The sequence below is a fragment of the Neolamprologus brichardi genome, chromosome 18 (assembly GCF_056152115.1).
Source record: "Neolamprologus brichardi isolate AB-2024 chromosome 18, ASM5615211v1, whole genome shotgun sequence".
NCBI lineage: Eukaryota > Metazoa > Chordata > Actinopteri > Cichliformes > Cichlidae > Neolamprologus > Neolamprologus brichardi.
The window spans coordinates 9,258,284-9,281,917 of record NC_142121.1 but is presented as its reverse complement, the minus strand read 5'-3'; the positions used below and the strand labels follow the sequence as shown (position 1 = coordinate 9,281,917).

Below are 23,634 nucleotides of genomic sequence, written 5' to 3'. Positions count from 1 at the left end.
TAATGCTAGTTCCAATCATTATGCAGCTGCAGCTGAGACCAAAGGAGTCCGTTTTTACATGAAACTGACTTCTATGTAAAATTACAGGAAAAAGTCTTTGGTGGGCTGATTCTGACTTCAGCTCATACTACTCATAAAGACCAATAACAATCTTTTCAAACAGCTATTAGAAAGAACGTAGAGTAAATAAGCATAGCTTCACAAAACTGTTGTTGTCGAGTTTTATTAGGACAGCCTGCAAAAGTTGGTGTGAAGCTCTGAAAAACAAATGAGCAGTTTATTGGTTCAACCACAACCACTGTTAGTTTAAATAAAAAGTAGAGCACATTTATAAAAAATTTAGTTCATTTTTGTATCAAACAAACTTTTTAAAAAGAATTTCAATAAATAATTACATTTCACTTATGTTGTTTACCAAAGCCGAACAATGAAATGACTGTAATCGTGTTATTTTTCCCAGCAATGCTTTGCATCACCGTTTCATTCTCAGTAATTACATTGCCGCCTGCTCAAAGTTTTATTACTGCACTACATAAAAATAGTTTTGCGACGTAAAACTTAAACATTAATACTTTCGAGAAAAATTATAATGCGTTGTCAACTTAGTGGCCATCGTTCTTGCAAAAACGATATTACCAGGTAAGAGCAAATAAGAAGAAGAGGAGGAAGAGAGGCTCCACTTACTGACAAATGGACAAATGGTTTACTGACAAAAAAAATTGACATGGAAAGCCAACACTTAGCGCCTCCCTCCTCCATCACTCTGATGGATGACCTTTACAGTACATATGAGTCATCTTCTGGGCAGACTGGGTGAGAGAGCACGTTAGAGATTGAGAGGGAGAGAGCAGACGGTGGTGGTGCTGGCAAGCAAACCACTTGCCGTCTGATCACCAGGTGCTGTAGCACGGGCTGCCTCAGACGGTGCAATGGCATATGACGAAGTGGGAAAGGAAGAGGTTGACATGGGAAAGCATAAAAACTGTGACTGTATACTTTTCTGAACCTCGGATTGACATTTGTTTTCCTGAATTTAATAAAGGCAAACTTTTCCTGTTATTCACCCACAATGTCTGATGATAAAATTTCAGCATAAGACCTCATTAGTCCAAAATTTCAACTTTATTTCAGCTTTCGTCAGCTGTAACACAAAGACTGTTGACTTCCGCCAGAATCCCTCATCTCTTGTGAATTGGATGCTCTGATCTTCAGTTCATCTTCACTTCGTTCACACTTGGGATATGCAAACAATCTGATCTGCTCTGCTGCATGCACATCAACCACAGAGCATGTCAGCGCCAAGAGTAGAGGCCTTCATGTGACCATCAAATCTGGAGTGACAACTGGCACACAGACCACCTTGCAAACCTTAAAAACTGAGCCAAGACACAGTTCCTGGCATCTTCTCTTTCAGGGTTCTTGCAGTAATTCTGTTGTATGTCTCGCTGTTAAAGCTACCCGTCTTCTCTTCACCTTTCTTTGCTGTGCACTGTCTTTGCTTCTCATGCATACATTCAATGTGAAGCATCTTGTAGCAAAGCTTTCAGTCGCTGCAGCAAAATCAAACAATTGCATGTGTGCTCCAAATCAGCATTTCACTTGGTTGTGAGATCTGTTTTTCTCTCTCTCTTGTTTGGTTTGTAAACACGTGTATGTACATCAGTTAGGCTTGTTTGGAAAGACAAATAGCCACTCAGAACATGATTTAGAGTTTAAACACTAAGTGGAATAAATGTAGTTTTTACAACCATGATAAACAAAAAATAGATTTCAAATTTACCAGTAACATTTTAAGATAACAGGTGACGTCTAAAAGGCTTTTTCTTCTTTTTCTTTTACTGGTCTCTTAGTGTGGCATTGTAAGTGCCCACATATATACAGTATGCATATAGTGATCGGGCTTGTGTGCGTTCCCCAAGTAGCCTGCTGGCACTGTGACGGAGCCAAGGCCAGTCTGCTGGGCAGTCAGGCGGCGGGGGCTCTCGCAGGGGAGTCGCACGGTCTTCTCTTGTCCTGAAACTCAACTTAGAGGGAATATCCTCCATTATCACTGGAGGGAGGACAAGCAGTCCAAATACTAAAGGAGAAAACCTTGAGCTTTCAATCGCTTTTCCCGCCTCCTCACTTCGCCTGTACAACAATGTATTCAAGGGACCGCAAATGCTCGAGGTTGCTCATCTTATTCATGCTGTGGCTGTTCTGGCTGGATGCGTGTTGACTGGAAGCCATGACAGAGAGTACAAAACTGTTGCTTTTGTGTAGAAAGTATTGAGCAAAAGTGACCCTGGTGCAGACAGCTGAAACGACTGAACGAGGGAGCAATCGCTGTTTATCTATCAAAGTTATTGAAAGGGACAAGGCACTGAATTTAACATTTCTGAAGTAACTGAAACCCCTCGAACAACAACTGTTAAAGCAAAGAACCAAACCAAGTATTCAATCACATCAGGGGATATTGATGCGTTCGCTTCTTTGGAAATATGTTTCTTATTTTACAGTTTTCAAGGTGCACTAGCTGCTCTAGTAAATACATTTATTCAGACATAAATGACAAATGACTGTGTAAAATAAAATAAAATAAATAAAAAATGTTTTATTTCAAAACATGGATCTACATCTACATCAAACTTTGCGTAATGAGAGACAACAATGCTAACCAAACACTACAACTGACTAAACACGTGACTTTAAGCCCTTTCAGGTTTTTTTAAGGAGTTAGCATTCAAACATGTTTTAAGAAATTAGGTGCAGTGTGCAACACATTCAAAAGTTGGTTATAATGGCATTTGTGTAAAACAATAAAATAAAAACTTAAGCCAGCTGTCTTTGCAAGAAAAAAACACAAGTCCATCACAGAGCTTGTGCAGTAAGTTCACGGACAGATGGACGGATGGAAGGACGGACTTTTCAACCAAAAACATGTGACTAGGGCTGTTCGATATAACGATATATATCGGATGACGATATAAAAACATCTATCGTTTCATTTTACGCTATCGTTTGTTTCGTGGTGTCGCAAAATAAACTGTTTACGGCAATATTTTTTTCATCGTTTTGATGGTCACTGTAGTGGCTATATTAATTTCTTAAAGTTCTCTCTTTCTCTTATATTTAATATAACCACACTACAGACGGACAAGCGCCAGTTTTTATGGGTTGTCACTAGCAACAACGAAGGTAAAACCATCGCATATCCGCTTGTTTATTTTCCACATAAACCTTTCACAATAAAGCTCAAGATCCTGTTGAGACTTTTCAAAATAAACTGAATCACGTGAAAAAGTATTGTTGACGGATGAGAAGCAAAAAAAAGAGTCGTCAGGAGCTAAAAAATAAACCTTAGACTCACTCAAACGTTAGAACGTGCTCCGCAGCACGCCGTGTAATAAATACTCACAAAGACTTATGTCTAAAAATGTATCGTTTCATGCATCGGTTAAAACACTCGACTCCAGGTACACGACGCCCAGCTGGAAACACTTCACCTACCTGAGATTCACAGAATTTACAGAAAATATTAAATTTTTTGTGATTTATATCGTTATCGGACGATAGATGTTTTATATCGGGATATGAGATTTTGGTCATATCGCACTGCCCTACATGTGACTGAATGAATCAGCTGGAAGGTACTTTAACCTAAAGTAACACATGCCTGTTTTAGTGTGTGGGGGTCTTTAGTACAGCTGAAGCTCAGAGAACAGCTTGACCTCACAGACCGCAGAGATCTAGACCCACAATCTATTACCACTGCACGATATATTGCCACTCACTTCAATTTGCTTAACATAGTTCTTCAGCCGGAGTGAGGCAGCTGTAACACAGTAGAGAGGAAAATGATAATGCACGGTAGCAGGCGTTTTCACTACGTACAAGGATTTAATGACCAAAATCCTCTTTTCTATCAACCATAATAGTCACACCAGCCTAACAACTAATTCTTCACATATTCTTTTGACCTTGTGAGCAAATACGTCAAAGGACATTTACAAAAACTGGGCAACAAAAAGGAGCGACTTCACTTCTACAAACATATCTACGGGTAGCAGCCTGCACTGAAACGTCCACATCAGACAAGCCACAGAGAAGGAAGCCACATTCCAGTATCGAGTTAGCCTCGGGGCACAGCGGCCTGACGGGTAACTGTACGATAAGACAGGCTGCTTTGTCAAGACGTTATCCTTGGCCAACAAGCCATCTTGTCCCGTGGCTCCTAATTACAATCCAGGTGGGACGAAAATAAGGTGAAGTGATACAATTTGCAGAAATGACAGCAACCACTGATACTTGTAACATCAGGATATCTGATGGAGATTAAAAGTTTGCTGTTGTCTGCTGTCACACTGTTTCTGCTTTCCTGTACTTTAATAATAGAAATATTACAAATATTATCTTAATTATTAGTATTATCAGTACACTTGCTGAGTGAGGATAGCTCATTTGGAAACGGGAGATGACTTTGAGCAGAAACAAGCAAAAGTGGGAGGGAGGTGTTGGGAAAGGAGACAGAATGCTGGCAGTACCAGTCAGGAACCTGAGCGGGAGGGTTTAGATTGTAAATAAAGGGCAGCCTCCGGCATACATAACAAAAGAAACAAAACAGCAAGCAAAACACACACACACGCACACAATAAAAACAAAAAAGCCTGGGCTTTTTGCCACACTAGCAGACTTTAAAACAAAAAAAAACGGAGCTGTGACCTGTGGGTAAACTGGCATTAGGCTGCTAGCGCCCACTCAGAAGCTACATATGTGGGACAGATTCAGAGGATAAGAAGGAGATATCGCTCCTCCCTGGGGCCTCCAGTGTATCAAGGCCTGCCTTTTACCTGCAGGGCCAAGCAATTTCTAATGTACTGAGTGTCAACAACAGGATGAAGGAGTTCACTATCATTAATGCCTTTTCTATTTGGAAGAAAAACAGATATACAGGTGGAAGCTGTTTGCAGTATACTGATGTATTTAAAGCAAACGGGGCTTAGTTTACTTTGAAAGTCTGCATTATTTCTCTCTATTGATCTGTTTATACACTTATTCTATACACGTCTATACTTCTATACATGTATGTACAGTAAGTCAACGGTGCACACACAAGCCTTCCTTTCAAATAAACTTGTCTAACTTTGTTTATACCTGAGATTTGACCTTTTGAAATGTGACTGACATTTTTTCAGATTACATTTTGCCTCAAGCCTGAGAGAAGTCAAGTGGGTGAGCCAGCCAAAACACAATCACTACGGCATCTTTCTAATTTCCAGTATAATCATGATAGGGATGAGACATTTTCTCCAAATATCTGGGGGAGATTTGTGGGGACTCAGATGGCAGAGCGGGTCATCCACCAACCGCAAGATCGGTTCATTGATCCCCGACTCCTAAGTAAATGAGACTTGTAATAGAAAGTGCTTTGAGTGCTCAAATGATTAGAAATCCATAAATTCCACCTTGTTTCGAAGATGGCAAGATTTGTTCTTAAATATATAAACTTTTTAGTCTTTTATCATAACTGACATGCACGTACATGAAGTTTGGATAAACTGAGGAGTAATTATCCTACAGATTCTCAGAAGTCAGGACAGCTCAAGAATGTGTACCTTGATTTCAATGTGACATTCGGTACTGTTTAAATTACACTTGCAGAGGTTTTGTGTGAATGTGTTGGAAGGAATTATCCCAGACTGTGTCTGTCCTCTGCTGCTTTTTCAGCTACTGTTTGATTCCCGAGAAGCTTCTGGTTTCAATCTGCCCTTCGGCGAGCAAGTCCTCTTATGTGATCTGACACGGAGCTGTGTGCATGAGATCTGCTTTGTCTTACACGCACTCACACACATACTAGCGTGTCAAAGCCATAAAGAAACAAAAAATGCACACAGATACACACGCACATAAAGGCTTTGAACACGGACGCACACTGGTGTACAGTCTAAAAGACGAGCAGAAACACCATCGAGCAGTAAAGAACCTTCACGCAGATTTGCACGCACAAAAACATGTTGATGAAGAAACGCACCACGGATCCTATTTTTAAATGTACAGATCTGACATATAAAGTGCTCAGACTGATATGTAGTGCTGGATTTTTTCCTGTCTGATCACACAGAGGCTTGGAAAAATTGTGTAAGACTGTAAACAAGAAGTTTTCTGAAAGTCTAAATTGCTCGTTTTTCTTGACCTACGGGCCTTTTTTATTACACTGATTTGATTATATTCCCAGATCTCAGCCACAGCCCTGCAAAGTGTTCTGTTTCTAAAACCGATGAACCAAAGTTACAAAAATAAATAAAAGTAAAGTTGAGTTTGTACTCAAGTATTAATGTTAAGAACATTTATTTCAATTTTCACATTATTTATGACGTTTAAAGCATTTATTGCCAAACCTTTCATGTTTAACAGCTGAATTTAAAAAAATATTGCTTGTATTTACTGGAATAAATAAAAAAAATCTCTACAAAAATATGTAAGCATCAGTTTAACTGTCAGTCATCCTGTTTCTGCATCCCAAGCATCGCATTTTTATTCATATAGCTCTGTATACCTTGTGATTTCTCTGAAGTGGTTTGTGTGTGTGTGTGTGTCTGTGTGTGTGTGTGTGTTAGACAGAGGGAGGGATCAGGTTTGAAAGTTGGACACAGATCTGGCGGCCAAGGTGACCTCATTACCGACATTTGTTCCGCTTGTCGCTGCAAATCACACACTGTGTCCGTCAAGACACGCCAAACGCCACACGACCATCAGTAACCTGCCCATCTCCGTGGCAGGGGAGCACAGAGCTGATGCCTCCTGATCCGTGACCCCAGAGAAAATCGACAATATCGCATTCACATTCAGAAGGAGTCTGAGAAAATCTGAGGGTCTCTCTGGCTGGACAAGTGCGACGGAGTAAACGTAAAAGTGACCCAGCGGCTGACCTCATTTAACGGGTTTGATTTCAGGGCATGAAAGGGAAGTTGATGTAGCACGCAGGCAGTTCCACCCTGACCTCCTGACTTCTAAAACGTCTGCTGGGCAGAATATCGATATGACCTGTGCAACAACTTGCAGACAGTTTATGATTGTATCAGGATGCTGTTGAATTGTCATCAGAGGTGTCAGCATTACACTGTCTGGGACCAGGATGATAACTCAACTTGATAACTGCAACTGTAAACTTATCCTTTTCACTTAGGTCTCATAGTTCAAGGCTGCACAGCGTTCTTATTTGAGTGCAGTTAATAAAAAGAGCTTTATGGTAAATGCAGAAAACCAGAAATAGCTGCAGATATTTCTTTCTGCTCCTGGTATATCTGGGACAAATCTGAGACGTTTAAACCCCACTTAAGCCCCATAGTATTAAAAAACAAAGCTGAAACTGCAACAAGTCTTCAAAAATATCAGACTGTCAAAGATCGCGTGCTTTCTATAATTACCCCTGCGACAGTTTCAAAAATAACACAGGGCTCACTAAAGGTTCATGTAAGCTTTGGAAACTGTGCTTGTTAAAATTAGACAAAGATCACGTTACAGGTTAAAACCAACAAAAAGTAAGTAGGCAAAAATGATTATCATGTATTCTTCCTTTTCCAACATATGTCATTTTAAGATTCTGGTTTTGACTTTCAGAGATCTTCATGGAGCAGCAGCAGCTTACATCACTGAACATTTATATCCATATGTCTCCAGTGGGTCCCTGAGGTCATGTGATCAGGGCGTACTTGAAAACTAAAGGAGACCGCTTTTTGCCAGAGTGGCCACCAGACTCTGGAGCTCTCTCCCTCTGAGAAACATCTTTTTATTCGTGTGTTTGGTTCACTCTTTTTTTTTTTAATGCTCTGGTATTTTGTTGAGTAGCACTTTGTGATGTTTGTTTTGTTACTTAATTCAAATTAATTAAAATTCTTCAACATCATCAGGAATATGGCCAATCATCCAAAAACAAGCTGTATTGTAACCCTGTCTACACCAATAAAATGGTCTTCATCCTCGCAGAAGAAGAACACACTCAACAAATGACACATCCCCCAAAACTGTCACGAAAAGCAAAATCACTTGATTCTATCCGATTGTGAGCTTGTGTCTTTAGAGTGAGTTATATTAGACTGGGACCACTAAGGTCTCCACTTTTGATTGGCAACCTTACAAAACACCTCTGGCATCACCTGTGGGAGCCCACAAATAAGCATTCCCAAGTACCTCCTCACGGCTAGGTTAAACGCCCAGTCACCAAGCACTTACTGAGGAGCCCATCCCGCAGGCATCTCTTGAATCACGCTCAAGTCTGGCTTCTCACCTGGGTTTGATTTGCCTTGGGAGACCTACTAGGGGCATGTTTCTGCTGACTAAGTCCTAGGATCACTCTGACTTGGAGTAGAGTGAGGTTGGGGTGGTATGGGCATCGGACTAGAATTCTTCATGTTTCCCTTCTAGGTAAGATTTCTCTGGAAATTCCAACCTGGAGAACACCCAGGACTAGGGATGGGTACCGGTATCCGGTGCCATGATGGCACCGGTTCTGACATAATCGGTAGTAACCAGACCGAAAAGCAGCGCACATTTCGGTGCTTTATTTTTCCTGAGATGTGATACACTTTGGATTCTAGCCAATCATTTTACGTTTCCGAGGATAGTAGGCGGGCCCAGGTACGTACGTTCTTTTAGAGCAGAGCTACAGATTAAAAATGCCCAAGGCGAAGCGGTCAAAAGTCTGGCTGTACTTCACAGCAAAAGATGCAAACTCAGCAGCCTGCAACAAGTGCTTTAAGGTGATACTGTGACACTGTGCAAAGGAGGTAACACCTCAAATCCGATAAAACACCTGCCGACGCATAGCGTTTTTTTTAAAAGCCGAGAAATGCGCCGTATTTGATAGCTTGCTGCGAGACCTCACACCGAGCACATCTACTGCGGGTGTGGTGCCTGTTATCGGACCCGGAGCCCTGCCAGTGTAGCAGAAATGATGATGATGATGATGCAGCAGCAGCCATTCTTCTCTGCGTGAGTAGCTTCATGTTGTTCGTGTGTAATTTACATTGAGTAGGCTAACCACGTTATTACATTAATGCATGTAAGGTGAACTAGCAAACATCATCATAGCTACATGCGGCTGTCTTCTTGTTTGATGGCAGATACTCCCTTCACTCTGGCCAAAAAGACTAAAATGACGAAAGAAAAAGTAGAAAACAGTTAAACATGAGAGGTTTTTGGACAAAGTTTGTGTTTTTTCCATTGTTTAAGCACTGCTTCCAGCCAAGAGTGATACCATATATGCCCCATAGCTGCAGAAAAGGTTAACATTGTTATCTTTTTACAAAAAAAACAGCTGAACATGAGAGGTTTTTGGACCAATTTTGTGTTCTCCATTCTTTAAGCACCGGTTTGAGCACCGTTTAAGCACCGGCACCGTTTCAAAAGTACCGGTTTGGCACCGGTATCGGATAAAACCTAAACGATACCCATCCCTACCCAGGACATGCTGGAGAGACTATATTTCTTGATTGGCTTAGGTAGAAGTTTAGACTACTGACCGTGTGACTGAGAATAGTGGTAGGAAATGGATAGACGGATCTATTGGAGAGCTCATCTGGATCATAAAGTCCAATATCTGAAAGGAAACTCAGGTTATGGCAGAGGGAAAATATCTGTATTGTGGGTTATGCTTTTTCTTTTTTTTGACAAGGGTGACAGGGTGATGATGTAGTTTAACAAGTTATACAGTTACGTTGGCAAGTTTAGTTTAATACTGCATTTTTGCACAATAGTAAGCTGCAGTAGAGGCAATCCCCACCTCTCTTTGTGCGTGTGTGTGTGTCTGTTTGTGTGTGTGTGGCTGATGGAGGCGGCTGGTGATGGCAGCAGCCAGTTAACTGGTGAACATATCTGTCTTGGCAGAGCCATTATGCAGGACTTGGTCCCATGCCAGCCGGCAGTGGAGCGAAAGAGGGAGTGTGTGTTACGAATGTGAATGTGTGTTACTGAGCGTGACTGTGTGTGTGTGTGTGTGCACATTCCTACTCGTGTTCACTGGGCTGCTTAAAAGACAGAAAGCCACAATCTGAGCAGTAAAAAAAGTGTGTGCCTGTGTGTTTGCATGCATCTCGCTGTATCTTATCAGGAAGTGTGTGAGAGTGTGTGTTGGATAGCTCTCTCTATCAACAGCTGGTAGTCAGGGAAGCGATGGCCTGGCCACGCGTCTGGAGGAATGTGCTTTGGTGGCAGATCCAAGTATCTGTCTTTCACACTCACACACACACACACACACACACATGCACGCACACACACGCACGCACACACACGCACGCACGCACACACACTGCCGACTTGCTCCAGCTGATGCTGATGCTGTATGGCTGATGCTGGATATTTCATTGGTTTCTGGAGAGGTTTTGATCTTTCCTTTCTTCTCTCTGCTGTGGAACTGCAGTCAGATTACTGAGAGATTACATGTAAAGTACAGGAGCTGAACTGCCAAGACTGTCAGTTTATTAACTCCTACCAATACTGAAACACACAGAAACGCACAGAAACGCATAGAAACCACAGTGTTTGCTGAATGACTTGCTTCCCTCAGTCTAACTGTTCTTTGATTCCCCATTTATTTTACAACTGTTGACCATCACTGTTCAATACCACCCTATGCTGACAATAAGATGTTATGAAAACTTTTGTTTCGTCCTAACTCCCTTAACGGCCTAGCTAACCTTTCACCAAGGTCTGTGAAGCATCTTCGAAATTGTTCACTTTACAAAATTATGCTTCTTTTATCAGCTTTACAATTTAAACAGCTCATGTTCTTCAGCGGAGGCCACATGAAGGCCAGTCCAGACTCAAGTTTGATAACGTATTAAAAAAAAAAAAAAAACTCTGGGTATGCCATTAACATTTAAAATAAGCTGGAATACAAATTGAGATGTGTCCAGTGTTTCCATGACAGTTAATGCTTTTAAAAGAGTGATTTAACTGGCAAAGAGACTGACTCACCCACCTACATATCCAATTTAATCATTCAGTTTGTCATGTTTTAATGGATTATGGGTTTGATAAAAATCCTGATAATTGCTTGTCATCAAACAAGTAATACCACTTTATATAATAACTTTCCTTCAGCAAAACAAAAAAAATTTATAGCCATGCTTGAAGGTCTGTGACACTGTAATTATCATTGCACCTCAAATTACACCGCTAATTGTTGGACAGACATAAAATGTTAAGTTCGTCTACATCAGAGACTCAGGTCTGCATTTTCAAACTTTTCGTTTGGCTTTAACACAGCAGTGTTAATATTAGTATTATAGTTTGTTCATCGTAAACCTGCTAAACTTATTAATGTGTTGTATGTTTCTCAGCACTAGAATATGGCTGACACAAGGAAGTCAAAAATATGTATAGATACAGTAAATAGACTGCATCCATACAGTCTAATGGGAAGTATTCTGCATTCCCTGCTTTCCAGTTGGATACATTTTAGTGTGAGTTGTGACTTCCTGAAACCATCCTCATTTCTAATAATCAAAACCAAACTAACAGCACAAGTGATGGTAGCATCTGAAAACACACAGACTCTGAATTGTGTTATGAACAGCTGTTCCTACAACACCTTCCCCGTCAGCTGCACCGCTTTACTTATGAGATGAAAGGATCGCAATCGTCCTTCGTCAGACTGAATAACCGAACTACAATGAGCAGAATGAACATTTTTATTCGTACGCGGAGGACAAGCAATAGTAGAACTCAGACTTTAAAGAGACTGCAAACACAAACCAGCAAATATCTGGTACCAAAAATCTTGTTTCTTGCTTACAGATAATGCACATTCAAAACCAACAGATACAAACTCTTTACTAACTGTCCATGAAGGAAAGCAAAATCAAACATCTATATTGGTTCTTGGTAAATCCTCCGTGCTTCAAAAATCAGATTATATTCTGAGTATATTTAACTGTATTTAATTCAATTCATAGGACAAAATTACAGCAGTTGCCTCAGATAAATACCCTACAAAATACCATGAAAATGCAATAAAACAAGCCCGTGTGAGGAAGCATTTGGTGACAGTGGGAAGGAAAAACTCCATTTTAACAGGAAGAAACCTTCATTCTGTAAATTTAGGATTTTTAGACTTTAAAGAGTGAGAAACTAGCTATGTGATAATGGTAATGCAGTGTTTGAGGTGCTATATGGCTCATTGTTCAACCTGAGTGGCTCAATATTTTGAAATATAATTACATTATATAATCATTGTGACATTACGTTTCTCCCAAAATGTACATCTCACATAATTTTGGAACCTTAACATGATCTTTCTGACCAAAGCCATGTTTTGGAGGGTGTTTCCTTCTTTGAGCCAAAAGTGACAATGTTTGAACAAGATGATGGACATGGGTAAAAATGAGGAAATCCAGCTTTCTGGATCTGACTAACAACAAAATCTTCAGTTCCACACACTTAACTCATTAACTCATCTACAATCCTGTACTTTCACAGATAAACTGTTTGCTTCTGAGCTCGTTTACATTAAAAAAATGTTATAAAGCTCTGTTAGTGTCTTTACATGTAAAACATGGCAATGCATTACACGTAATAAGAAAAAATGAACCATCAAGAGTCGAGTCATGGGATCCTGTCCTGACAGTATCTAGAGATTGAACCCCTTCACTGTGACAGAGTAGTCTACACAAAATGAGCTGAATCTCAAACAAGTCATGAGTCTATTCAATATTCATGCTTAGAAACAAGGCAGCAGCCTATTAAGGCGAGCTTCAAACGAAGCCGCTTATCTTTTTAATTAGGCCGCAGGTTGAGAGCGAACGATATTGCACTCTGAGCTGATGTATATGTAATGTGGAAAAGTATTGATTGTGAGGAGAAGTCGATGAGGGGGCCCATTCAAGGTTCTAGCTCCGTGAACTGTTCAATACAGGCGCTAATAAATAATATCAAAGGCAAAACCTGGCTAAAGGTGGACGAGATGAAATCTCTTTATAATGCAAAGCCCAGGGGGAGAAGAGAGAAGAGAGGATAGGAGGGATGGCAGATATTTCTTTTCGCAGGCTGCCAGGGCGACAGGATATTGCACAGAGTGTGCAGCTGAAGAAACAAATAACCCGTCTTTCATCAATAGCAGATTAAAACACAGACGGAAAAAGGGATAGAAAAACATTCCTAATTATATTTTCTGGAGTTGGTGTTTTTTCCTGACTGTTTTGACACAGCTAATATGCTTTTTCTTGAACCCCACCCCCTCTCTTCACACACACACATTAAAAAACAAAACAAAAAAAAACAAACCAGCATCATCACCCTCCACCTCGCCAGGTTATCTAGGTCTAATAGGCAATATAAGAAGCTATTTGCACTTCAAGGTGCTAATGCAACACTTTCCTCAATCTTATTACCATCAATGTGATTTTCTCACCTGTGTGTTGACAAGTAGAATTACACAAAGTGTTTGGACACCAATATTGCCAACATCAAACAACCCCCTTCAAACCCGAGTTTCTAGGCAAGTTAGCACCCTGACCTTTGCCGGTCTATTGCATTGTTGACTTTACTGCAGGAAGCTGCTTGTCACAAGTGTAATTTAAGAGATGCAAATCAGTCTGTTGTGCTCAGTAAAGCGTTGCTTTTTTTCTAGCAGCAGTTTGTTTTTTTTGTTTTTTTTTATTTTTACACTTTGGATATTAATCAGTTTTAAAGTGCTAAATGATGCAACATATTCAGTTATTTCACAAAACATGTCCTCATATTTGGCAGGAAGTACCAGCATTCAGTATGTGTAGTGCAAAAAGGTAGATAGAATTACATCACTGTAAAACTATAGCTCACTTTCAATAAGTTAAATAAGTCATTTAGACTGATTTTTTTTTTTTTTTTTTTTTTTAAGAAAAAGCTAAAATAAAGAAATAGATTTGGGCATTTACAAGTTTAAAAATACAGACACGTGAATGACTGTTTCAAGCAAACTGAATGTGTTGAATATGTATTTTTTCTTGCCTTCAACGTTTATGGGGAAACTTTTTATAACCACAATTAAAACCTACAAAGGTAAAAAAAAAAAAATAAAAAAAAAGAGACTTCTATGGGATTTTAAAACAGTCATAAAACCGTTTGAACGATGACAGCACCAATATTTTTGCTTTATTTTGCATTGATTTTATGGCTTTGCCATTTCTTTGATATTATATTATTATTACTATTTCATATTCATTTACGATTTGTTGTGTCTGAGCTTGTTCTCTTTTTTATATTTTCTTCTCTTTTTCTCCAGTTTATACATAATTCTTGTCAGTCTGACAAGCAAACATAACCCTTTTTAATTTGCCTGATATACTATGCACATTAACACGGCGTGAGCAAAGCAGTTAAGGTTACAACGCAAACATTGAGAGAGCATTGTCGTTGATTTTATGATGAATTAATAGTTATAGTGTAAAGTAGTGGAGAGGATAGAACGCTAGCTAGCTGGTGTGGCTCACTTTTCTACTAAGCAGCCAAAAGTTAAGTAAGCTAAACGAAGGTTAGCCAGAGTTGACAGCTCTGTCGCTTTCCTAATTTTTTTGCTAGCAGACAGAACTGACCACAAAGCCCTGAATTCATGTCATGTCCAGTGTAAGTGGGATTTATTAAGTTACAAATACTTTACTTACTGTAAAGATATTTTCACAATGGGTCAATGTGTGTGCGTCTTTGTGTCATTAGTGAGTAGGTGGGTAGGTATGTGTGAGTAAGAAAGGGAATGAGTGTGTGTGGGTGCACGGCTGGGCCTGGGTCTGAGGCCCAGGTACCGGGCAGTTCTTTGGTGCCTGGAGCCCTGATCTCAGCTCTCTAGTGGGGTCGGTTGCCCGTCGCCACTGGCCCTCTGGGACTCCCACCCCTTTTGCCCCATCTAGGGCCTCCATCCTTCTCCAGCTGGGATGGGCGTGCAGATGTCGCCAAGACTCGTGGCCTTGGTACTCTGTAGTCTTGGTAACTTTTTTTATAGCTTTTCCAAAGCGCTTTACACTACATTCAGTCATTCACACACGCATTCACACACTGGGGATGGCAAGCTGGGGCTGGGGCGAGGCTGCCGGACACAGGCGCCACCGGGCCCTCTGACCACCACCAGTAGGCAAATATGTAGTATCTTGCCCAAGTATCTTGCAATATTTGGCATGCAGCCAGGAGGCAGCCTGGGATCGAACCACCGACCTTCTGATTAGTGGCTGACCTGCTCTGCCACCTGAGCTACAGCCACCTTCAGTAATCTTGGGGGCTGTGGATGGCCTGGTTGTCTCAGCTCCATCTCTGTCTGCGTCTGGCTCCTGGGGGGTGTCACTGTGGCTTCCCACCCTCATTTTCAAGTACATATGTGACAAAGACCCACACTCACATTCGACATACTCTTTCTCTCTCTCTCTCACACACACACACACACAAGAAGATTGTAGATGTATTTACCTGTGCATTTTCGAATGTTTGTGTTCCAGGTGTTGTATGTTTGTTTTTCTTACAAGAGTGGCAGTTGATGATATATTGTGGATTTCTATTTGTACTCTATCCTTTTATTACGTCTTCCCCAATCCCCCCCCCACCCCACCCCCTTTTATTGTCTGCTTGTCCTGTCTTACACATTGTTACCCTGTATACCACATATAATGTAATAACTGAAATAACGCGAACAGAAATGAAGAAATATACACATAAACCCTAAACAAGAAGAGCCTATAGAGAATTTGTAGAGCTGAACTGGAAAAGGAAGATGTGTTTAGCACCACAGTGGAGATCATAACTCTGATTGCAAAAGCTGCCAGACAGGACAGGATCTGTGCAACCTCGCACTAAATCGTGTGCACGAGATTTTTAAATTTTCTTTGATGTTTTAAGTTTATCCCTCTACAGGCCAAATCCACTGAGTGATGTTATAGATGTAGGTAGACGTAGTCAGCTCATTCAGCTGTTATACTGTATATTGCTCACCAATGAAACATGGCACTGTAAATGGCTGGAGTGGAGCGATGAATCATAGGGGCAGTTATTGTAAGATAAATATATTGGTATGTACCAAGTATTTGTTTATTATGTTTTATTTCTATTGAATTCAAGGTTGTTGGCACATTACGGGGACAGACAGCCAAAGCCTTCACAATGTTAAAAATCATAATTTAAAGAGCAGAGATGCTGTGCACCACATTCAGCTAGTGTCTTAAGTCTTAAAGAAATATTTATTTCCTCCTAGAGTTCATCTTAGATAAACTAATGGAATACCTCTTCCTAGTATACAGACACAAAAGAGCCATTTGTTGTACGTTATAATTTAAGAACCTTGCAAAGCTTCTCACAAATAAAATACCAAATAGTAGTTTTTACTTGGATGTTAAAAACATGAAAGCCTAAGACCCCCTTTGTCTCAATAGACTGACACTTTTATCGATCTTATCAATTAAATGCCTAAAGTCACTCCGGATGGAAGTTCTCTGTTCTCTGCAGAAACTAGTCTTTGATCATATGACCACACACCCCAACACTCTAACGTCTCCACGGCACACGCTCAGCTGGAAAAATCTTGTCAGCAGCTGCAGTTTGAAGTCCCCTCGAATGCAAATTGAAAATTAAGGTGCACTTCCTTAATCTGCTGTTCTAATCCAGCTCCGAAAAGGAGGCAAAAAGAAAGAAAATAGAAAGGAAAAATCCACAGGAAGGGCCACATTAATTATACACAAAAAGAAAAACTACAAAAGAGGGCCTGGTCTTTGAAGATACTGAGCACTAAATGTCACCCGCAGTCTTTGAAGCTCTCAACTGCCTTTGTCTCTCATTTCTCCTCTACATGAAACACGACGCGTGGAGAGACACTGCCAGCAACAGGAAGGGACACTTCAACTTGGGGGTGCACACCCTTTAACAAGAGAGATAAGAAATTATAAAAAATACACAGTATACTCCCCTATCATGAAATAACTTCTTCTTAATCGGTGACCTGAAATTCAAATATAAAGTCTGCAAAATCAGATGCTGACTAAATTCAAATAGATTCCAATTTATTTGTTTACATTTTTTGCTTTAATTTATTATTAAATTACGAGAATTTATCTGTCTCAAACTGCAGCAGGAATAAATTGATAACTCAAATAAATCAAATCCTGCTTATAGAGGACTAATGTTATCTGAGGACGTCCAGAGATTTTAATATTTACAGGCATTACTGAAGATTTTAATCCTATTAAATCTGCTCTTTTTGTTACTGTCAAAATGTTTTGTTCACTTCAGTGAGGTGAATATGGAGGTGACTGAAAATCTATTTTTGTTGTTTTCCTCTTTCTATAAAAATATGCATATTGCAGAAGAGAAGCGTGTATGTAGAGTTACTGCACAGCGGTTTCAGAGTTGACCCACTGTGGGTCAATACACGTTCCCCGATACACACAGAAAAACGCAGCAGTGGTTTAACTCGTACTGCCTCGTGGTGGAATGCCTCGCCCGTCAGGCAAGTTGCAATTTACATCAGTGTGTTTCCATGTTTATGCCGATTTTACTCTCGAAGGACAGATCTCAACAATCAGCACAATTTTAATATATGCTGACCTGCACTGCCCATCAAGAGTTTGGACACACCCTCTCATTTAATGGTTTTTCTTTACATTGTAGATTCGCACTGAGGGCATCAAAACTATGAATGAACAGATACTGAATTAAATAAAACATGTTTTCTATTTTTGACTCTTCCAAATAGCCACACTTTCCTTTAATTACTGCTTTGCTCATTGTCTCGATAAGCTTCGTGAGGTTGTCACCTGAAATGGTCATGAGTCTTGAAGGAGTTCCCAGAGATGCTGAGCACTTGCTGGCCCCTTTGCCTTCACTCTGCGGTCCATCTCATCCTAAACCATTTCGATTGGGTTTAGGTCAGGTGACTGTGATGGCCAGGCCATCTGGCGCAGCACTCCATCAACTCTCCTTCTTGGTCAAATAGCTGTTACACAGCCTGGAGGTGTGTTTGAGGTCATTGTCCTGTCGAAAAATAAATGATGATGCAACTAAATGCAAACCGGATGGGATGGCATGCCACTGAAGGATGCTGTGGTAGCCATGCTGGTTCAGTGTGTCCTCAATTTTGAATAGATCCCCAACAGTGTCGCCACCAAAGCACCCCCACACCTTCACACCTCCTCCTCCATGCAAGTAGAGACCATCCGTTCACCTTTTCTGTGAAGACATGGCAGGTGGAGCCAAGGATCTCAAATTTGGACTCATCAGACCATAGCAGAGATTTTCACTGGTCAAGGCAAGAAAAAAAAATACATATTCAATCCATTTCTTGGGTTTCTTGGCCCAAACAAATTTCTTCTGTTCGTTGCTTCTCCTCAGTAGCGGTTTCTTTGACCATAAAGGCCTGATTTACAGTCTCTTCTGAACAGTTGATGTAGAGGAGTGTCTGCTACTGGATCTGTGTGGTGACTCGGATGAATTTATCCTCAGCAGCAGAGGTGACTCTTGGTCTTTCTTTCGTGGGGCGGTCCTCATGTGAGCTAGTTTCTTTGCAGCGTTTGATGGTTTTTGTGACTGCACTTGGAGACACATTCAGAGTTTTAAAATTTTTCCGACTGAGTGACCTTCAGTTCGTAAAGTAATGATGGACGGTCGTTTCTCTTTACTTAGCTGATTGGTTCTTGCCATAATATGAATTCTAACAGATGTCAAATGGGGCTGTCAGCTGTGTACGAGCCTGACTTCTGCCCAACACAACTGATGGTCCCAACCTCATTAACAAGGCAAGAAATTCCACAAATGAACCCTGACAAGGCCCATCTGTGACGTGTGTCATGGTCCGGGTGAGTGCTGGAGTTTCCTGCGTGCCAGTAAATCCATCACTGGGCAGAGTCATCACACCCCTTGTTTGTGGCACCTGTGTGTAATTTGCTGGGAGGCTCTTAAGACCAGCGTTCTCAAACATTCCTCGCCGGAACGTCAGCTAACCCACGTTAGTGAGAGCCATAGCTCGGTAAACCTTGTTTTATCTCGCTAACCCTGTCTACTTACCTCTGCAGCTTCACAGTGGATTGGATCTTGCTGCCTGTAACCACTCAACTCCCCGTCGCTGGCCTGCTACTATTCTCGGCGCTATTCACCTGCCTGCCTCCCTGCCCTACACTTCACAGTGAGTGTACACGAACTGGTTCAGCCTCACTCGGACCACTAATCCCCTCCTAGCCTCGCCATCAACCCAGACAAGTAAGACTATGTATTTTGTTGCCACCACTTCTTGGACTGCTGCGTGGGGCACACATTGACTCTACACTCCTTTCATTACAGTGACTCAGAGAAACCCTGCGACCCTGTACCTTGTATGCCTGCTCCGGAAAATCCCAAATAACGTGCCCAGCCCGATAAAGAGACTATTTCCTTTTGGCTTTGCTGCTGCACATGCAGTGTGATTCTTGTTTATTTGGTTAAACAATTATTTTGGAGATGGTCTAGCCAAGACTTGTTTACTTTCTCAGCATTCCTGGTAAAAGCTTATCTGCTAGCCCTTGCTAATCACAGTGTGTTTGTAGCTATAGATTCTTAGTACCATAATCAGAAACTTTATGTTAGTAGGTAGCCAATGTTCAGAGGTTTATGTTTTCCCTCTCGCCCTTAGTTCACGATTAACATTTTTGTTTCTTTTGCCTCCTCCATGGTCTGCCATTTTTGAGTGCCAAATAAATTGTTCGTTTGCCCTATACCTCCGAGCCTCCGTTTGGTGTCTGCATTTGAGTCCACTTACCTGTGTCTGGCCGCCCGGTCGTGACAACGTGAAAACCATTTCAGGTGAATACCTCATGAAGCTCATTGAGCGAAAACATAAGTATGGCTACTTTGAAGAATATAGAATTTAAGACATGTTTAGAGTTATTTATCATTGTTTCCTTTGCTATATAATTGCATATATATTCAGTATGTACTATAATGTAGAAAGTAGTAAAAATAAAGAATAACCATTAAATGAGAAGGTGTGCCCAATGACTGGTAGTGTAAATTAAAGAGTCAATGTTAATAATGATAAATACGCCCTAGTAACAGTGACCAGTCTGCACCAAATTTACCTCAAGTCGAGGGGAACATCATTTCAAGAAATTACTTTAAGGTGTTTAAGAGAAATTGTGTTCACAAAAATGTGAAGCCTGTGCAGAGAACCGGAGAGCAAAACGCCTCCAGCAATAGCTGTCACCAGCCCAGAGCCCATTAATGCTAAAAGTGAGCCAGAGAAACTCATGAGGACTGGTACAAGTTCAGGACTGCCAGTGTGGTACACTGACCTGGTGTTTTATTTTTTAATGAACAACTATTGGAGTCTGCTGGTACTAAGGAAAACTTAGGATGTCGATATTTTTAATATATAAAATTGTGTTCTAAGAGTGATTATAAATCTTTCTATATTTAAGGACAATATTAAAGCCAAGCTTTGTTCTTTAGAAGTTGCCTAAAACTAGCATGAATTTAGATAATACATAATCTAGAACAAGTGAGAACAAATAAGAACAAAAGAACTACTAACACAATTATTTAAACATTAAATAGTTACATTTATTTCATATACAGAGAGCTTGAGACCATTTCTGATGAGGCTTCAGTAAACAGATCAACTGAAGGGCCAGACGCATCTCTCAGGTCCAGTGTCAGATCTTAGATTTTTAAATTTTCCTAAATTTCCCAGAGGAACCCACCCGAGGGATTAATAAAGTTTTATCTAATCTAGATGGATTTTTTTTTTTTGCTGTTTCTTAAGTACATCACTTTTAGGTAGTGTTCACCTGTTGAAGATACTGTTTTAGGTCTACAACTTCTTCTTTTGTCCTCCACTTGTTAGTTTCCTCAGATTTTCTAAGCAGACGGACCAACCCGAGACATGCCACCTTTTCAAATAACAGCACAAAACTACATTTTTAACCCTGCTGGTATGGGAAAAAAAACAAGTCTGTTAATCTGTGTTATCTTCGGCATGTGTCCGCTAAAGAAATTGGCACAAATTATTTGTTTCTGTCACAGGCAGCTAGTAAAAAAGTGTCTCCACAACACTAGTTTATCCCTCAAGTTAGGTGAAATTTTTATGTTTGATAGAGTCACAGATTAGAATTTAACCCTTTAAAGCCCGTCAGAGTGGGCACGCTACGTTTTGCGTAACTATTTTTAAATCCTGGTAGCACTGCAACCACATAAGCTAGCGCAATAATTTTTTTTGCATATGAAACCAGAGAAGTTGTACTTACATCTTATGCCATTAGCTTGTTCTAGGTCACAGTTTCCTTCCACATATAGCTTTGCAAAAACTGCATAAAAAGCACTTGCAGCAACAAAAACACAATATTCCAGAAACACACTTTGCCGATCCGATCAGCTGTTCGTAACACTTCCTACTTGGAATAGACGTCAGCGCGAACTATTGCATGTCCGCCATTACCTGCCCGAAACCGGGAGTGACATAATTTTCGCAGAAAATGTCGTTTTGTTTTTTGTTTTTTGTTTTTTACATTCAGGGCCTTATAAGCCTATACCGTTTTGTTTTTTAAAGTCATGTTCGACTTCATGCTTCTCTGTTTAGTTTCTGGGATGCTTAGGACTCATATTGCACTGCTGGAAACAGTTTATTTTGATGCATATGCTGTTTTTTTGCAAATTTGCATTATAATATTTATTTTCGTTTTTCCTGCAGTATATAAAAATTGGTGTATTTAAAAAATAAAACTATGAAGACACTCAAAATAAATTTCCTGTGGTGGGAAACTATTTTGTGCAACTTTTTTGTATTTACAGTTTTGAGGGATAAGCCTCTTAAATTTCTCTAACTAGAAATATATGTTAAAAAAACAAAAACGATTTTACTTTTTTTTGTAGTTTATTGCACTTTTTTGCAATTTATGTAATTACTATGCACTTAATGCAGAAATATTATTAAAATTTGGGCTATAATGGTTGTATTGATGTATAGCAACTTGAAATGCTCCCAAAAATGGCACTACGACATGTAAAAATATAATATAAGCTCTGGCGGATTTGGTTCTATGGTAGGTCTTAAAGGGTTAATGGCTTAGCTAAGAAGCAGCAAAAAGGCCCATTCCTCTGAAAGTGGTCAGGTACATATGAGGACTGGACTGAAAATATGAAAAAGCTGCCAATGTCCAAAGAAAACTCCAAAAGGTTTCCAGAAAGCCGGGAGGGCGATTGCTCAAGACAATCTCAAAAAGCTTAAGACTTTTGCACAGTACTGTAACAAATCGATGACCATTACTGCAAGCATGCATATGGATATGTTTATGTAAAGCAGTGGATTAATACAGATTTGATGTTCCAGTGAGTATTTTCCTATTGGATCTTCCAAAAAAAACCTAAAAATATCAATATTTCACTCAGTGCATCCATGACAAAGAAAGAACATTGTTGTGTTTCTCATAGTTTATGGATAACAACAAACATGGTAAAAGTAATATTAGATGGTGCATATTCACACAATACTATCTTCTGAAGACAATCACTGCATTGTTATTGTTGGTCTGTTCGATAGGATTTGTTGTATTGTATATTCTTAATAAAATGAAAATATGAAGACAGTCTATTTTTCTTTAAACAGTGAAAAACATCTCATGAGAAAGCTTTCCTTCTATGGGATAAATAGGACACTGAGCATTACACAGTATGAGCTTAGTCCCAGAGGGATGAAGTAAAATAAAGAGAAGTGTGAAGACAACAACAGTCAATCAGAAACAAGGACACCGCATTCCTGTTTCAGGTGGGGATCAAGTCAGCCTCACACAAATCCCTCAGGGTTTCTGTTTGGCGCTGATTTTCTCTCTTCATGAAGTTTTCCATGTACATCTTAAAACCTGCGAGAATCCTATCTGGATAGACTTCAGGTCATCTTCATATACCTTCACATGATGAACACCCAGCCTCAGAGCATTGGTTCAATCCCATTTACACCAAAGCAGTCGCCCAAAATCTCACTAAAACCAAAACATCTTTTTTAAACCTGCAAACTTGTGTCAGGTTTAAAAATAGAAAATAAGTAAACTCCAATGACATAGCAGAGACCCTGACTTGCTCACCTCTACTAGAGAAGGTAAATTTCCAATCACAGGATCCAGGGTTCTACGACTGCATTCCTATCCCCAACCGGATGCAGCAGATGGCTGCCCCTCCCTGTGCCTGGTTCTGTGTGAGGTTTCTTCCTGACAAAAGACAGTTTTTCCTTCCCACTGACACCAAGTCGTTGCTCATAGGGGATCTGATTGTTAAGGTTTTCTGTCAAATACTGTAGGGTCTTTATCTTAAAACAAACTGCGTTAAGATAATTTGTTGTTGTGAACACTTTGTATCAAACTACCTATCACCACAACTCGAAAACCAAAAAAAAAAACCCCACAATGGCAGGACAAACAACTAAATCAAGGTGGTTTACTTCCTAAAAAAACCCACGTTCCTTACAATATACAGCACACTGATCACAGAGTATTAAAAACATAAAAAAAATCCTAAACAAAAATGATAAAATCTACATAATCTTAGCAAGAAGTAAACAACTCAGCAGGTGTTGATGTACAGTATGTCATTGTGCATTAGCACCTATTATTTTAAGCTCCAGTTCAAAACGACCACCACAGAGCTCCCAGAGCAAAAGTATGTCTAGCTAAATAAGGCTTTGATACA

General features: G+C 40.1%; 1 protein-coding gene and 1 long non-coding RNA gene across 2 annotated transcripts in view; one reads left to right on the top strand and one right to left on the bottom strand.

The window, feature by feature from the left end:
* slco5a1b (solute carrier organic anion transporter family member 5A1b) overlaps positions 1-23,634 on the bottom strand; it is a 229,706-nt gene that overhangs the window by 114,176 nt on the left and 91,896 nt on the right. The window lies entirely within an intron of this gene.
* Positions 18,806-19,632, top strand: LOC148097662 (uncharacterized). Its single transcript, XR_015716826.1, has 3 exons — positions 18,806-18,931; positions 18,999-19,182; positions 19,264-19,632. It is a non-coding gene; the product is annotated as an uncharacterized LOC148097662 (long non-coding RNA).